The sequence below is a fragment of the Thunnus albacares genome, chromosome 9 (genome assembly GCF_914725855.1).
Source record: "Thunnus albacares chromosome 9, fThuAlb1.1, whole genome shotgun sequence".
Lineage (NCBI taxonomy): Eukaryota > Metazoa > Chordata > Actinopteri > Scombriformes > Scombridae > Thunnus > Thunnus albacares.
The window spans coordinates 29,444,320-29,463,585 of record NC_058114.1 but is presented as its reverse complement, the minus strand read 5'-3'; the positions used below and the strand labels follow the sequence as shown (position 1 = coordinate 29,463,585).

Here is a 19,266-nt window from a genome sequence, read left to right as displayed (position 1 = left end):
TTAAAGGCCCTGCACTTACACACAGGCATTTTCAATCAAAGTAACTGATTAAAACTCCTGTCAGGTTAAATTTGGGTGGAGCGATGTTGGGAATTGCATGTATACAGTATGTGTCACCAGACTCAAGGTGCAACATAAGTAACTGCTGTCGGTAAAGCACTGACAGCAGCTGTAAATTGTACTGCATTCTAGCAGACATTTTACTGTTGTTAACCTCTGTCACTGTCCTTACACGCAATAATGCTCATCGCCATGCAGTGATGAAACAGTTCATAAACAATCAAGATTTCCCAAATGAAAAGTCAATCCCACTCTCTGTCAAGCTGACCAGACTTTGGAGAGCTTTGTGATTTTTGCGTGTCAAAGTTCAGTCAGATTGAAATCTGATAGGCCCTCTAGATATTCTCAGAGTTGCCAGTTGTGGTCCTTATTTGGGGATGTTAGATGAACAGCGAATCATGTGCTTAATCAGTGATGGAGTAACTGGGCACTGTCCAGTTCAGGTAGGAAGGGTAAAACTGTAAGCAACAGTCTGTTAAATCTGGTGCAATAATTGGTGTGTGTTCATGTGTGTGTCACTACAGAACACTGTGTTTGCCAACAGAGAAATCCTGTATTAATAATGTGTATTCTTTGAAAGCTTTGTATCAGTCTGGCTCACCCTGTGGTAACCTGAGTAGATGGTAGGTTTAGTTAGGCGAGGCTGAGAAGGTCACTGGTCGATACATGAAGAATAGGAAAGAGAGAGTATGTGGCAGCTTGCTGTGAGGCTGCAAATGTATTTGTTTCTTCAGCTTAAGTTATTTTTGTTGAATCTTCCAGGTTAATTTTTGCATTAATTGTTTCATTCATATTTTTGTTCCTCAACTACTTCTTCAATATCCCCTTTTAAAGTTTTCCAGTGCCAGACAACATATTCCGCTCCTTATATGGGTCAGTGCCACTACAGTAATGTTTAACAGTGCAGGCTGTAGTCAGACTGCTGCATGTACATGTATATACATATTATATTGTAGTGCAACACAGCCAATCATTGTATCTTCCTGTGTGACAGAGAGATGAGTGTGCAGTGGAAAGATCAAAAACTAAGAAAAGTTTATTCAAAGTTCCAAATATTTTCAGAACAAAAGGCTCATTTCTGTCAGTTAATTTTAGAAGTAACTTGAGTAAATGTCAGAATGAGGCAGTAATAAACAACCAGTATATTGCATTCAGCTTGTGATCCTACACAATAGGTAGTTTTGTAAAATATTTTTTGAATATATCTTTAATCTGAGTTTGTTTTTTGTATGTGGTTAATGTCTATCTAACGTAGTTGTAATTTCTGCTCATTAGCAGAAAAGATAACAAAATGCAAAAAAAAACTAAGTGATTTTAAACTGTGCCTGTCCTTGAATTACTCAGACACAATAATTATTGAGTAGTCTTCAATACTTTGTATGAACAAACTCTTTGGACAAAGAAGTTGCAGGCTGTTTGTGGAGAAAACTAGTTGGTAGGCACTCAGATAGATGTTATGACAAATCATTTTGACACAGGTGAAATGAATAACATTAATGATGGCTCCACTATATTTAATTGCCTCAGTAAGCAATTACAGTGAGCCAGGAGGTCAGGAGAATAGGCTCATCTAAAGAGAATGCAGCCATTATTAAAGTTATAGCTAACACCTGCTGCTATGACTTGTCAAAATGCTCTGAAGATTGTCTATTTATGAGTTTATATTCACACTGCAGTGTGGATAATGATGTTTGTTCACCACATTCAGCTATGATCCTTTAGACCACTTGAGGGAGACAAAGTACATCAGACTGAAACAAATCCTGACAATGCACAGTGATACAGTATCTAGTGTACACTTCTCTTCTTACAGCAGTGATGTAAAAGAGAAAAGTCATTTTGTGTTCAGTGTTTGATTTATTTTAATGTTTTTTAATACCATAATTAGCACGTCTGACTGCTGCATCTGTAAGGTAGAAATATGGAAGCCATGGTCATATCAACAGTGGGTGAACAAGGCATCCTTTTAGATATGCTCTGCCTTGGAAGGGAAAATACAGAAAGTTTTATAATGATGCAAATATATACATAAAGATAACTTATCAATTAATGCCTACAAATGTGAGCTGCTCTGTAAAAAGTGTATCTGAACCTAAAACACTTTCAGTATGACTTGTGTTTAGAGTGTTGGGACATGCTGTAGCAGTTGTGAGCAGGAATCTGTCAGTGTTTCATTTGTAACAAGATGTTGGAAATTTTGCGTAACATTAACAGAACATGTGCAGTTTAATAGGATATTCCCACCACCTGTGAATAGATGAAATACAATAACAGTACCGCCTGTTAATGTACATGATGATACGTGTATAATAGGAAAAGACTGGTGAGTTAACACATGCCATGGTACTATGTCATGGCTAAGCTACATAAACGTTGCCTATCAAAACACTGCAAATTAAATTTGTCAGTGTTTCTTCTTAATCTTTCATGATGGATGCTACGTCAACCATAATAAGAATTCCCCAGTAAGCATAATCTCCTCATCATCCTGAAGATCTGCAGCAAAACGTGTAAGGTAGCGTTGTAACTACACATCGTCCCCAAATAGATGAAATACTTTTGTTTTTCATCATGGAATAATTGGAAAATATCAGTGAGAATTAAGACTGAAAAGTTTTTGTGTGATTTTCGGGATGTGACGTTTAAAAAAAAAAAGAGCTTTAACTGCAAGATGTAATAATAGATTTTTTTCCTTAAAATGTTTTCCAGATATTTCCTGTCACATTCAGCGCTGCAGAAGGCCCTTGTAGCATGATGGTACTTGGACAAATGATAGCAGTCCACGCCTGAAGCATGTTCTTGTGTGCGCTGCAGATTTGGTGCAATAAATACCCAAGTTAAATCTATTTCCAGCTGTCATAGTCAACAGTGGTATGCCAGCACTTAATCTGGGGGAAGGAAGCATTATCTGATGAAATGCTTTTAATTGTAGCCTCAGAGTTAATAGTTAACGTTCCAAGCTACTTGGCATGAAATTGTGCTGTTGGTAAGGACGAAGGTGCTCTGTTCTGAAGGAAAAAACAGGGGGAAGGTGAGGAGGGGCGTTGATGTTCGCCCCCCCCCCCCCCAACTCCAAACCCCTAGATTAACATCTACACACCATGACCGTGTGAACCTTTGAATGTATGCAGGCTGGTGATGTCATGGAAACAAGAAGTCAGGTTTATACATAATAACAGAAAGAAATTACACCTGTCTGCTTGGACAAAAGTTCTGTTTCATTTAAATATACATTTCTCTCTGTAATAGAGTCCTTCCTCTCGCTCTCTGCTGTGTCCACAGCCTCATTCTATAGTTATAGAACGTCCAGATAGTTTTTCTAGTAAATTGATCCCTTGTTCTGCACTACTTAAACCATCTAAAAACTATGAGGTTACTTGTTGAAGTGGTTTATTGTCATTTTGGTCTATTAATTAAAACATTAAACGACTTAAACCTGTTTTAATCTTTGCAGCAGATGGCACAAGTCATGTTTATTGAAAATATGTCAACAAAATGCATTTGGAGAGGTTGACTTTGGAACGTTGTGGCGTGTGAGAACTCTACTGTCTGATGCATCTCCTGTACCGTATGTACAGTTTGTGCTCACGTTGCTTTTGTTTCATTTCATGAGTTTTACCGCCTTAGTCACACAGTCTAGCTGTTTTTGTCACTTACTGATTCCACCTCTGCGCAGCGTTTGTTTTACATAACAACATCTAGCATTAACTCATACACTATGTGCCATGTCGAGTGAATCTTTCATGTGCATCCAGTGCCATAAATGTATAATGCTACATAGTTGTAATGTAGTGTGGGAACACGGGTGACAGACTGCAGTTAAAAATGTGAATAGGATTATTATGTAGGCTGCTGTTATCAGACATATTTAGTGTGCAGTTACCAGATCCCAGAGGATTAGATGTCTGTCAGCATAATACCATCATCATTTATGTTAGTTATGATTATTGTGCCAATAATCTTATGTCACGATCCTGTTTATGAAGGAGGAATTAGGTTATTGTTGCCTTTAAAATAAGACCAGATGTTTATGTTTTATTGTTTCCTCTAGGTGGCCATGTTGATCATATTCTGTAGAACATAGCAGCTCTTCTTCCTATTCTCTAACCAAACTTTGCCACACAGTATCTGATGTAGCCAGCAGCCTCAAATAGGCAGCACAGAGCATGATGCTGCTGTATGCATCACCTTCTTGAGTCAAGCGTTTGGCAACAGTTTTCATCAGAGAGTCATCCATGTTGCTTGAAATAATAGCTCAAATACACATGCTATTGTTGAGAGCAATGTTCAGAAACTATTTCTGGTATTAAATCATGTCAGAGTAGAATTAAATTTACAATAGAAGTAAAAAAAAAAATGGCTCAAGGGATCCCAGATGGATTTTAATAAACTACTTAAAATAATCATCAAAACATTTATATCAGACTAATTCTGCAGCACATCACAACATATGTTATATATCTCTTGTGAATAGGACCGAGACATAAATATCTGTGAGAATTTGAGGGGTGCACCACCGCACCCCCAAATGATGTCCGTTCTCACGCAGGCCATATGGCGGTGTGTGCCCGGCTCTTATTGCCAGCCCCTGCTCTGTGCACGCGGGCTAACAGCTTGGTGGACACATAATTAATTTGCTTTGGCGTCTGCCATTTATTTTCCAACCTACATTTTGTTAATTGGACAGAGGAGGTTAAAATCAAATGGATGTCTCTGGGTATGTTAAGGCTACTAATTGCATGGAATTTACAAGAGAGTAGTTGCTTGTGGGAATACAGAGTCAGGGGTGATATTGAGGAGGATTGTAGTGAAAGCATCATATGTTTATACTAATGCGCTCTGTAGGACTTGTGCTACAGTCCATAGAGGACAAGAGACGATCACTGATGACCACAGTGAATGATATGAAATGATAAAAAAAAATGCAGGTAGTGACAGACTTACCAACACAAAAGGACAGACTGTTTTCCTTCAGAGAGACCAGCCTTACATGTGTTGTTTTTCTTGTAATGTGTACTCTCTGTTGTCCTGTGTTGTTTACAGCATAATGGAACCTGACATAGCCCACCCCTCCTTTTCTCTGTTGCGTCATTTTGCCTGTGCTGCTATTTAATTCACTAAGCAATAACTGTCGAAGTTGAATCAGACTTTGAATATGAATTTAATCATGTTAATAGACTAGTAAATGCAAATGTTATTAGGAGCAGAGTATGCAGCATAAATCTAGATGATGCCTGTTTTTTTTTTTTTCTTGTATTTTGTAAACATCAAAAGATGATGATGTTATCTAAATGATGGGAGAGATAGAAAATGTGTATAAAGAGAAACCGTTAATTAGAAACCCTGAATATGAAATAGCTTTTTCATTGTGTTATGTTTTCGTTTAATGTGGCTCCTTCATACTGAATAATTAAAAATGGCAATGTACTCAGATAGCAAATAATTAGCTAAGAAAGATTAGACACATTTAGGAATGTCACATGAACTGTTATCATACTCAATATCCTATCAGCTGCTTTTTCATGTCATGGAACTTTTTTTTTTTCTCTGTCTGAGCCCTTTTGGGGGGTTGAGGAGCTAAATTATGGGTTTATAAGTGCTGAGGAATGGAGACAGTGCAGTAGGGGTTAATGACAATACAAATTATTGCACTCATTCAAGCTTTCAGGGGATGATCCAGCGAGCCAGTGCCTGCAGCAGCTGCATGAAAGGGCTGTTCGTATGGTGCCCCTCGAGCTGAGCAAAACAGGGCACGTTGTCCATGGCAGCAATCCCTGCTGTTGTTAATCACCTGCCTTCCCCCCAATCTCACCCGTTCTTTCCCCGGTTCTTTCTCTCTCTCTCTCTCTCTCTCTCTCTGTCTCTCTGTCTCTCTTTCCCCCGCACTGATTTGCAAGCGCAGATTAATCAGAGCATGGGGGCCTTGATGAAATTTTGCTGTTATTGTTCCCAATTTTAGCAACATCTTTTATTGTCTTCATCATTCATTTACAGGAGGGAGAAGGGGGGAACTGTGTCAATTATGCAAATGATGTTGCACACTTTTGCAGATTACTTCATTCAGTTGCCATTGTCTGTGAGAATTTAATTATTAAATATTATTATGCTCATGTTTCCTTCAATTTTCTGAAGCTTTGTTTCAATTTGATCTCTCCTCCAGCTGCTCATCCCTCTGCTCTGAGCCAGAATCAAAGCAGTCTGGCACGCCAAGGCCAAACAAACTCCCCTCAATTTAATGATTTTGAAGTTAGTACCTAGCTCTCATCTGTTGGCTCAAGTCTATGATTGGAAAAAGGCAGACCACATCCAGTTTAATGACCAGGAATTGAATTCAAGTTTATTCAAAATTGACATTCAATTATGTAGCACCTAATGATATTTTAATCTCTTTTCTTTAATTCCCAGGAATTGGCTTTTCAAAGGCTTTGTCTGGCAGCAACACAGACGGCCTGAATAAAGAATACAGATTGGTATTAGATCCCAGTGATGATAGGGAAATTAAAGCTTTTATAGTTCAGACATTCAGAGGAAAGGCAGTGTTCCCTTATTAGACATTTCAATCCCCGTTTCTTGAAGCCATCACTGCCATCTTTCCTCTGACATGATAAGTTGGAAATTTAAATATTTCAAGTATTAATCGATTTGTACAAACTCTTATTATTTTAGGTTGTGTGAAATCTATTACATGTAGATGTGCTGATTATGACTCGATCAATCTGTTGATCCCTTAAGGTTTCTAATGTACATTTAAAATATTCTAATAAGATATTCTTATGAGTTATTCTCCTTACGTGCTGCATGGCCAAAGTGGTCCGAGCTGACCAGCAGTCCATGTGCACCCACTAGTGGAGCTGAAAACTGAGGACCTGGGCCCATATTTATCAAGTCTCATAGACTCACTCAGAGGAATAGCACTTAAAGTTAACCTAAGAATAAATACATTCACCCCAGGAAGGACTTGAGAGTTAACGTCTTACACTTACATTCAGTAGAAGAGCGTGTGATGACTGTTTGACAACACTCAAAGCCACAAAGTAGAAATTATCATGACATGTAGTTGTTGTTTTGTTTGTTTGTTTGTTTAATTTCAGTTTGTAGTATTAGACAATGGAAAATTTTGAAATGCAGAGAGTAGACCTGGGCTTTATGTGAACTGGCAAATCATGTAGGAAAAAAAAAAGTGATGCCAAAATAACATATAACATACATTAAATCTCATATTAATCCATGTGCTATTTACTTACATGGGCTGTAAACGTTAGCGAGCCAATTGTGTAGCCTTAAATCACTATGTAATGTAAAATAGACCTAGTAATTTGACTCAGCTGCAAGATATTATCTGAGTTAGTGCTATCCAATCACATTGTTTTGTAATGCCTTGTGCTTTGCATCTTGGATATATCATGCAATGCAGCAATCATGGGTGCTGTTCTCTCCAACATGGAATCTTGTTTATCACTGTCCAGTTCTTTCTTCACCTCATCCTCTGTTAACTTAGTGTATGTGCCCTACATGTGAGGGAGAAAAATACATGCGTAGGCTACAATAGGAAAGTGGAGGGGAGATTAATGAATCAGTTCACATTTGCATCCCGCAGTCAGTTACTGAATTTTTTCATTTTTGCCCAAATGATCTTTTTATAAGCTCAAACATTCCCAAAACATCTCTTAGTAACTGTTCACAATTTAGGACACCTTAAGGTGCTAGGATTCATTTCCATGGTTAAGAAAGTTGATAAAATGCTTTTTCTCTTAGGCCTAGAAGAGAGACCAAATATGGGTCACTTGGAGGCCATTAGCCATTCAGGACTGATTTCCCTCTCTGGGATGCTTGATAATTTCGGCCTTGAACTTGGCTATTGATTCTTTGGCTGCATGACCTGTCCAAGAAATCCTGTTGGATTCCTGTGACACTGTTTATCTCATGCACATGCCTGTCCTCGCTACAGGTCACTGGTAGAATTATACACCCACTGCACCTTTGACTGCACCAATTTAAAGGGATAGGACAGGGTCATGAGACAGCCTCATGAACAGTCTTGTGAAGGGGAGCGGCTGGTTTGTGAGGGAGTTGGGGGCTGGGCCTGAAAAACATAACCCGAGGAGCACTTTCTCGCTGATTACTCATTGACGTTTTCCTGCCTTGTGGGATACTTCTATTTCTGACAGTTGCTCCCGCAGTGGGTGTGTTCAGCGGCATGTCCGGCGCCACTTGTCATGTTGGCCATGGCTGTGGCTGGGAGGAACAGCTGTCTGTGTTAACGAGGCCATAGCCACATAGACCAGTGAGGCGGCGGTGCTCAAGCAGACCAGAGCACCACTCAGGCTCCATAAGGCCCCGGGATACGTAAACAATGACTTAATGAGAATGCGTGCCATTACTGTAATTAACACAGCTCACGTCAAGCACTGTCAGCTTTCAAGAGTTTCAGGAAGGTCTTGCATTACGTTGAAAAGGCTGGCATGCAATGACCAGAGGCCCTCCCTTCAACATTCACAACACACCCTATACAGAGCATAGACTCAATAAAACAGTACATAAAAAGATTACTATTAACCATCTGTAATTAAAACACAAAGTGTAAATGTCATTATGCAGAACATTTAACTTTTATGTTGTGATCTGTGATTAAACAAATACACAATATAGATTGAGATTTAAAGTTATTTTTCTATTTTTTTTGTAGTTTTGCTCTAAACCAAATCATCTCACTAATGATTGCAGTTAATCAAAAGGTTACTCAGCCACTCGCAGCATGAAATGTTCTAACATTTCAGTTTTAATGGCAGATTTTGTATTCACTATTGCTGCTCTTTTTTAAAGATTATATTTGTTTTTCGGATTAATCTGACCACACAAGAGCAAAACAAAGCTGAAACACAAGTAATAATGAATTTTCTAATGGCTTTATTCTAGTGTATGTGGAAAAAATGTTAAAAGTAAAGAGAGTAACTCTGCATGACTCTTAATCTTAATTGTTAAAATATGTGCAATACATTATATAAAATATAAGTATAATCCTGTTAGTTTTACAGATTGGCAAGAAGTATATCTCTAAGAAATTGGGACATGTCCTTGACCAAACAATTCATTGATTAATCGAGAAAATAGTCAGTAGATTAGTTGATAGTGAAAATAATAAACTTAACATTTCCTTCTGATGCTTCTCCATATTAAAAGCATTCAACTAATGAAAAACAAGGTGGCTTTTGTTGTAAAGCAGCTAAACAACATATTAGTGACTGAGGTTAGTGCTGACCACAATTGTTCATCAAAAATGCATCCACAGAACAAGACATGGTCATTTTTAACATTTTTTGACAGCGGATTGTTTTTAGATATTGCAGGGAGTAATGGAACAAGAAGGAGTGAGCTGTTAGATGAAGAGCTGCACACTGCTGGGAAGCTCTTGGTAACGTAGCTCCTTCAAGGAATAGGGCAGTGTGTAATGTGTGTGCAGAGAGTGAGTGGCAGAAAAGTGACAGTGAATGTGAGCGGAGCAGAGGAAAAGGTTAGCGGTAAGTTGTCAATCTGGCAGTAATTGTACGGTACACTGTATGATTGTGTATCAGTTAATAGAAAAGAAAAGTCACGTCTGTCGTTTCCCCAACTGCTGGAAAAGTGAAGGGTGTTAACTCCAAAGCTAGCAACAATGGGTTAGCCTAACCTGAAGATGCTAAACAGAGAAATGGAGAACGGAGAAATGTGTGGCTGCTGAGTCTCTTCTGAGTTCTGCTCAGCGCATCCAACCCCACAAGGCTGCCACCGCCGCCGGAAATGCATTGCATCAAGGAAGCAAAATAGTCTTTTTACGCTGTTTCTTTTTATCCACAAGCAAGTTAGTTTATTAAGAATTTTACAGTGGACCAATCAGCAAGTTACATTGCTTTTGCCAAGTGGCCCTCACCACAGTGACCTGTATCAGGTCTGGCTCCATCCATTTCTCAGCTGAATAGTCTTAGCAACTCAAACTCAGACCAAATTGAATTAGGTTTGACTTCACCACTCCCTGGGCTTTTATATTTGCAGTGTGAAAACTAGGCTGGAAATGTAAGCTAGTCATGTCTCAGTGAGTCAGAAAAATAAACAATATCATTTATTGATACTGGATGGAATGAGCTTGACAAACAACAGATAGCACAAACTCTATTAGGCAAGGATGTTTTTGCTGTATCTCTTACTGGTTTGGCAAAGGTAGCATCTCCCATGTGACTCCTTCGGTGGTGATGGCATCAGAGAAGCATCCTATCATGATTACTAATTTTAGTGTTGTAAAGAAATTCTTAGACTGCAGGCTAGAAGTTGTACTTTTGCTGCCATCTAGTAGTTAAAGTTGTCACCACACCTATTCAGTGGCAGTACCACTTAATGCAGTGTTCAGTGTGGCCAGAAGGGAGTTGAAACAAACTAATAGACGTCAAACAGTGCTCTATTGCTACAATAGTTCATCAATCTTTAATGGAATACCAAATCCACAAGTAGATATCTCTCCCCACCCGATACAAAATGGGGAATAACGATCGACAGCATCATTCATAAATATTTTAGAGTGCTTTTTACTTTGGAATCATGGTCACTGCAAAATGGTGCAATATGACATAGTGTGTTAACCATGACAACCTCCTTGGCATTGTAGTTAATGTTCCTGTGTCTTGTTGGTGGACAGAGTGAGAACTGTCATCCTCTGACAAGCTAAGAATCACCTTTCAAGACTTTGAGGTATATAATTTGATTGCAGTGCCTGAAGATTTCCTCTGTTACACTGGTTTGATTGGATGCCTCTGATGGTCTGGGATGACTTTGCAAAAATGACAACAAAAGGTACTGTATGTTGTAGTGTGATAAAGGAAGAGGTATGTGGATGTATTCTCTAGCCTTTCCTGCTTTTGTCACTTGGTACTGTTATTTGGACTGACTGTGGAAGCAACATAGTCAGTTGTAACAGTGTTTTTGCAGCAAGGCAAAATTATTAACAGTTAATCATGGAGTGAAGTTGTCAGCGGGGGTGGCTGCGGTTTTCATAATGGCCTAATTTCTAGCAATCGCAGACTAATTATCTGCATTTGCAATTGTCGTGAATTCTCTTTGTGACTATGTGGGAACTTGTAATATAGATTTTATAGTCCAGGGATGAGTTTTCGGGTTGTACCACAAGGCATAACTGCCCCATAAAGCTGTGACATAACTGCAGCAATTCTTAATAGAAGCTTGATTCAATCCACTCACTTGTATCAGGGCATTTGTGTTGAATGGATGAAATATAAATGAACACACACACATATTCATGTTTTTATGAAAGAAATTTTGACTAAATCCTAATAAAATATTGCTATGACCTACAGTGTATACATTTAGGTGACTTAAAACAATAAAAATGTGACAACAGCTTAAAAATCTGACAAGGCAGAGAGGGCCACAGCAGGATTATAGTAGACATCACATGGCAGCGTATCAGCAAATGCAGCAAATCATGCTAAACTAAACACTTAACAACACATAAAAAAGAACACATTTTAATATATTCTCAAAAACAAAGAGCAACAGTCAGTCTCCTTATTTCATTTTACATTTCCATAACTGATTTCAATCCAATGTGACACACTCTGAACAGACTTGCAGGTGGTCATTACTGCACCGTTTGTAATTTACCCTACCCTAGCCCATTAAGGATTCTATTATCTTGTAAATGCAAAATTTAAATTTAGTATGCTTCAATGTTAGTCTGTTTCTAATTTTTCTTTTTCATTTAAAATTTACCTATAGTGAAGCTGAGCTGCTTATGAAAAATTATGTGTGCATGTGTTTGAGACAGGACAAGAGACAAGAGAGACAATGGCAGAGAGGAAATGAAAAAATAAATCTCTGTTTGAAATCCAGTATGTCTAATCTTTTCTTTATTGAAATATGAGATATACTTACTCAAGTGGTTATCACTCAAGTTGTAAACAATCAAAAAATGGCGACCATGTTGTCAACTTCAGCGACCAAAAGCTGAAAGCAGTTCCAAAATAAGGCTGAATCATTCTGAAAAAATATCTAATTGTGATTATTTTGACTGATATTGCAGTTGCGATATGATTTGCGACATTAAACAGAATGATAATATTTACATCATTCTTCTCATTATGGTGTGATGTTTGCGGGGATTTGTACCTAACAAAGATGTTTTCTTACGTCTGTAGAATATAATGTTTTGGTCAAGGCATCTCTGCAGCACCACAATATTTAATTTAAAATGGTATTTTGACACACCTTGTGCCTTTAACAAATATTGCACCTCCTGCGATCTGAAAATTGATCCTTGATCCTCTGGAGTAGTATTTATTTATTTAAATATTAATGTTGTATTTACAGTATTTTGAGATGGATTGTTAATGTTGTTATTGTGTCTGCAACATCTTTATTGAGTTCCTGTGATGGGTAGAGTTTGTGTATAGCACTACTCCTATGAAATGTTTCCCAGTTCTATTTTGAGGGAGAAGTGTAGTGGTTAGTCTGGTCCAGCTGTGGGGTGTTTGGCTGAATACATGTTGGACACTGCTGACTTGGTCTGCAATCATTTTCACTTTATACAACTGTGCAGTAAATGTCTGACAGGGTAAGAAGGAGCAGAGAGAAGGCAGAGGCTGGGATGGATAGGGAGGAATAATCAGTTTGAACTGATGGTACAAAAGATGGTAAAAGATGGTACCAGGACCATTAACTGGATGGACAGAAAGATGTGGGTCAAAAGTTTCAGTTTCTGATAGCTTTCCCCCACTGTCTCTGTCTGCTGTTGGTCGTGTATGAGATTTTTTTAGTGGAAACAGGATGTATCATGGCCCGTTTTACTAAATTGTCTTTTGATTGTTATGCTCAGAATATATACAGACACTGACAGTGCTACTCGTCAAGCAAGGACTGTTTCTGTTATTTGGCCGTATAATGAATTTTTCTTTGGGAAAAGATGAGAAGAAGTCTGAGCAACACAAGGAAATAGAGATAGTATATCTCAGAAATGAAATCCTCAAGTTAAAGTCAAAGCATCCACTTAAGAATGTGAATGCAGGAAATCAAGTTTGTTAAAACGCTGTTCAGCTGTTTCTCATTTACTGCATCGTCAGATCAAACACATCTCTGATATACCTGACAAAGAATTGGTTAGAACAGGCTGAAGGTCTGGTAACACACTGTAAACCCCTCTTCTTAAGCATGTATAAGCAGTACATAAACACTTAAGAAAAGTTTATGACACACTATAACATAGTCATAAGCAAAAAGATCACTAATTCAACAATTATGACTATAAAGCATCTGTAACTGGCGTATAGACAGTTACTGAATCATTGACAATCAGTTTTGTAAGCGTGTATATGACTACAACTGTCATTGTCTATACCATAGTCGTAGTCATATAAGATGTTGTTATATTTTATGACCATGAAATATGAAGTATTTACATATTACATGTATTTATTTTAATCATATTTTATATATTCAAGCAATCAATCAATTAATCAGACTTTGTTAGGCAATATTTTGTTTGTATGAACAGTGCTATACCAACAAAGTGCTTCACATAATAAAACAATAACAATAACACCCCCACCCCCCATCCACACACAAAGCAATAAATGACTTTGTAATTAATAAAGCACTCAACAATAATAATAGCACTCAATAAAAACAGGAACTGAGGAAACGCCATCAATAATCTCATCAATTTGCAATGAGGAAACACCAGAGGCAGGGTTAGAAATGGATAAAAACTAATAAGAGCACAAGATAAAATAATAAAATACTAAAAAAGAGAGGAGATGTATTGAGGTGAGTAAAACCAGAAATAATAATGATATATATAATAATAATACAATCCAGAAAATAAGATGAAATAAAGGATATACCAAGAAGTAAAACGGACTAAAATACATAAATAAATAGACAAATAAATCAAGTTCAATTAAAAGCCAGACTAAAGGATGTTGACCATAGTAATAAATGGATGCCTCACTGTGGGTTTTTGTTCTGACTTAAGGGATAATTAAAAGGCCACTACCAGAAGACCTGAGGTTAGAGGGTTTGTAGGCTAAAAGCAAATCTGATAAATAGATAGGACCAGACCATTAAGAGCTTTATAAACCAATGAAAGGATCTTAAAATCAATTCTGAAGCAAACAAATAGCCACTGCAGAGACTTTAATATTGGTGTAATGTGTGCTCTCTTCCTGGTCCTGGTCAACACATGTGCAGCTGAGTTTTGAAGTAATTGTAATTGAGCTATAGGCCTATTCCTTTTAGGGAGACCAGAAAGTAGAGCATTACAATAGTCAGTCCTGCAGATAGTAAAGGTGTGCATTAGTGTCTCTGTGTTGGCTTGTGAGAGAAACAGTTGCACTCTGGCAATGTTCTTAGATGATAAAATGCATTCTTATCTCTCTATATAAAGCAAGGAATCTCTGTATGTATGTAAGTTTGTCCTTCGCATATCTCGAGAACCGTTCATCTGATCTACTTCATGTGTGGCAGGTGGACTGCTGGGGAAACGAGTGTTGTCAATGTCAATGTGTGAAATTGTTTGTATGAGCGGTTCTTGAGAAATATATATACAAATATCTCATAAATAACGTTGATTTGCTTCTTCCGCCTGTGGAGTCAATGAGCAGAAATACAGACAGTGCCACTCTGCCATCGCAAACCTGTTGTGGTTGAAGGTGGTATTACATCCGCAGTGTTAATGGCTTGAAAATGAGACTTAAGCTCTACTCTTGAACTGTGTAATGTTACTGTGCATGAAACTTGGCATGTATGTGCAAAACTTAGTGCTTGATGTCTCAAGCACGTTCAGAAATATATAAAAATACCTCATAAACAAGGTTGCTTCTACAACTTTGATTTGCTTCTTCTTCTGCCCGTTGAGTCAACAAGTGGAAATATGGACAGTGCTACTCTACCATTGCAACTCACATTGTGATCAGAGGTGGGATTACATCCGTACTGACTTGAAAAAGTTTAATTAGTTAAGTTAACTTAAAGTTAAGTTAGCGTCTCTCAATGGGGGCAGTATTGCCCCGCAGGGGGTCTTTCAGAGAACGTCGGGGGGTACTGGAAGCAGTATCTTTGAAAGGGGGGAGTTGAGGTGTTCTTCAGGGCGTTTGTGTGTGTCTGTTTTTAATGCCAGTTTAGTCCTAAATTCAAATGCACATTTTCACAATTTCATCATTACACTTCAGGATTTTCCTATGTCTTTTCACAGTGCTGTCAAGTCTGTTTTTCTCCATTTTACATGTGTAACTACATTGAAATGTGTGTATTGGGCTCTGAGCGCCTCGGAAACATGGGTGACCTGTGTAGACACGGTTCTGTTCTGAATTTATTTAAAAAAAATAATTTTTCAAAAAACACCCAATTCTTTTGTAATGAAAAAGAACTGATAAGAGTATTGATAAATACTCTTATTTCTTTCTTCTGATGTTTTGTTCAAGAAAAAATGCCTCCAGTATTCTCTGAACTTTGGAACAAAGAATCTGGAACGAAAATCAAATATTAAGAGTATAAATCTTTATCAGCTGGATCATTAAGTCTGGTATGTGCCTTTTATTTCAACAAGGAAATAAAAAGGGCTGAGATGGCATTGATGTAGTCTGTTGTATCTATGTGATATGTGCAAATGGGACAAATAAATAGTTTGTGGATAAGATAAAGATAAAATTCTAACCATAGCCGTCCCTACAGCTGTCTAGTGGCTACAGCCTGCCAATGGGAGGATGAGAAAATCACAGTTTGCATCCATTCATTATAAGCCTGTTTCACCAGTGTTCTGTGATTATTTTTTATGGCACGCATTTTTTTTGTTTTTTTTTAAAGTAAATATTCTAATGATAATAGTCCAGAATTGTGTGAAACTGCATAGTTTTTAGTTGAATAACATCAAATTTTCTTGGGAGAGGACCCCCAAACCCCCAACCAAAACCCCTGTGGGCCTTTGACCTGGTTATTTTATTTGACTGCTGCAGGTCCAATTGTTTAATCAACTGGATAGCATCATAAAACAACAACAATCATATCCCAGTAGCGTCAGACTTTTGTCCTTGGTAGGCTGCTCTTTTCTGTTGGAATAATTAATAGGAATGATTCTTGTTTGGCATCCGTAGTGATAAGAATTACCATGGCGAATGAATTGAAAAAGTTCAGAGAATTGAGCTTTATTCCCATTCCTCACAGGCGGAACTTTGCATGTATGTCCAAGACAGTGCTGGATGTCTCATGCACGTTTGAACAGGCACTACAGTTCAGCCAGTCAACTTCAGCTGAACTTCAAATTGTAGTCTCCAGATATTCTGCATGTATGGTGTTTAAGGAGTATTGGTAAATTTTAGTGTCTGCCAATAGCCTACATATGAGGCATTTAGTGAACATGGGTAAATTATAGTGTCTACTGATAGCCTGCATGTGAGGTGTTTAGGGAGCATCAGTAAATTGTAGTGTCTACCAATAGACTGCATGAGAGGCATTTAGGGGATGCGCACTGTCCTCTAAGTACTGAGAAATCGGCCCATTCCGAACAGGCACAATTTGAGCGGGTACTGCACTAGTGTTTCTAATGTGAAGTGTGAAGAACTGAATTAAAGATTACTCCTAAGTTTTTTATGTGTTGACAGGGGTTAATACCAGTGCTTGCAGTTTTGCATTGAGTTTGTTTCTCTGAGCTTCAGTACCAATAACCAAGTTTTATCCTGGTTGAGCTGTAGAAAATACAGTTAAAAAGGGCATGTATTGGCCCTGACTCATCAGGAGACATGGCAGTGTAAAATTGTGTGTCATCAGCATAGCTATGGAAATTTATGCCATGCCTCCTGAAGACATTTCCAAGTGGCAGCATGTAAAGGTTAAAAAGTTTAGGGCCTAAAACTAAACCTTGAGGAACACCACAATTCATTTTATAGCTATACTTTACTTTTATAAATACAACTAAAGTGTTATTGTTCAGTTGTCATGGAGTGTATATTATCAGCTCCCATGGCAACTGAGCTGTCTCCATCAGCTGAAGAAGACCATGAGATGCAGTTAAAAGTTCCATAAAAAGCTATTAAGTTGGCCCTTAGCTTTTAGATCACATACACACACACACACACACACACACACACAAATGCTATGTTTGTGAGGACCCTCACCCAGACATCAACCATCAGCACTATGTTCCAAACCTCACCTCTTACCATGACTTTAATCTAGTCCTAAATCCAAGTGTAATCCTAAAACCAATCCTAGAATAGCTTCATGAGGAGCTAAAGACTGGTCAGTGTCATCATTTTGAAAAAATGTCTTTACACACACCTGGACACACATATACAAAGCAATGAATGGAGCCCTGTGTGCCTGTCAACGATTGATTACTCTGCAGCACTGAAAGTGGTAGTATATCCAAGTGTCTTTTTAATTAGTGTTAAATTATTGAGGCTTGCACAGCAAGTGTTTGGTTTAGGTTTTGGGGGTGATTGAGCCACACAGGGGGGTGGCCTCAGTTTTACAGACTGATCTCGTTTTTCCTCAAACCCTGTTTGGCCTTCTTTACTTCACTTTTTCACTTAGCTAGCAACAGAGACATGAGATTGTGTTATCCAGTATATTAGCCTTTGGTCATTAATGAAAAGGCGACTTACAATCTGTATGAAAATTTGGATGTTCCTCCTACTGTTTCTCTTCATAATACAGTAGGTAATAATATATCACCTACTGTATCAGTAGAGAGTAAAAACTCTATTCAGCAGTTTTGTCACACCTAAAGCCGATGTTTTCATCACTTTTTTATTGTGTTTGTAACAATGACTTTCATTTGTGAAAGGGTATAGATACTGTTTTGTAGGATGGGACTACAGTGGACTTGTCTGTACCGCTCACAGCGCCTTTTCTTCTCTTTCTTTATCTCTCATTTGCTTTATCTTTGCCTCTCTCTCCTTTTTCCCCCCTCACATTCTTTCCTTCAGAGAAAAGAAGGCTACGCATTAATGAGTCAATGCGGAGCTGTATTATGTTTAATTAGGTAGTTTATATAATGAGGTGTTCATTTCTAATGGAGGGACATGCTGTGAGCAGCACATCTGCAAGAATAACTCAGGCAATCAGCAGCATGAGGACCCATGGAACTGCAAATGAGACTTACTTACTCAGAAATGAATTATGTCTCAGTGCCTTTCCCAAAGCCCATTAATTAAATCCACTGGCATCAAGGTCTTTTTCTTAATTTCATGTACCATTAGCATAATAAACACAATTTGAGTTAGCACAATGTGATCAGTTTAATGGATGCTATTTATTTTACTTGATTATTTAAAGCTCTGGTAATGGGGGGAGAAACATAAATATATCTCTATGTCTCCCTCAATGAAAAACTCCCATCAGGCCCTGGCGTCGACACAGATGCTCGTTTCTGTGGCCCCATACATTTGGAGAGCTGCTGCTGCCCTTGTGAGTGTGCAGAGTGGAAAGGTGTTGCATGGCTATAATTTTAGGGCACTCGACTGTGGTTCATTGTAAACTTGGGCCAGGTTTCACATTCATTAAAAATGGGCCTGCGGTCTTAAATGTCACTATCTCCTTACTCATAATGTTTGGTGTTCCGAGGTGTACAGTATTTCAGCGTATTTTTCCTGTTAAGTGAGAAGAGAATTAGGATTTGGAGGCATTTATACACACAGGGTATTTGAGGTGTAAGTGCAGTCCATAGCAGCAGGGATTCATGCACCTTCATTAAAACAATACAAGGACTTAATGTATGGTAGTGAATTTGTTCTGACCTTAAAGCAATACCCTCGAGGTGAGATATGATTAGCGTTATTGTTGAGGACAGGTACATCATTATCTCAATGTACCTCGACCATTGCCAAGTTCCACAGCCATGCTCCATCCTCTGACTCGGGTACTGGCACAAGACATAATCTCTTCTCAGGAGCAGAAATGTACTTAATCATCTACTCAAGTTTCAGGGACTGCCCCCGAGTGCTCTCTGTCTAGTACAACTACAACAACTTCTCGGCAGAAATCTGCAGCAATGTTTTAAATTCCAAAATTAATTGCCTAATGGATTAGGAGGTATGGAGTGTCCTACTTTACTGGGATGGAGCAATAATTTAAATTGTGCCAGGTGAGGACAAGGGGAAGTTGTATTTCAGGAGAATTTTTTTTTTTTCAAGATAGAGTACATCTTTTATTGCCCCAAATACTGTGAAG

The 19,266-nt window shown here is 38.2% G+C and overlaps 1 protein-coding gene across 4 annotated transcripts in view; it reads left to right on the top strand.

Moving 5' to 3' along the window:
• The window catches only part of LOC122988543, a 155,503-nt gene that overhangs the window by 1,083 nt on the left and 135,154 nt on the right, over nt 1-19,266 (top strand). The gene's annotated exons all lie outside the window — the stretch shown is intronic.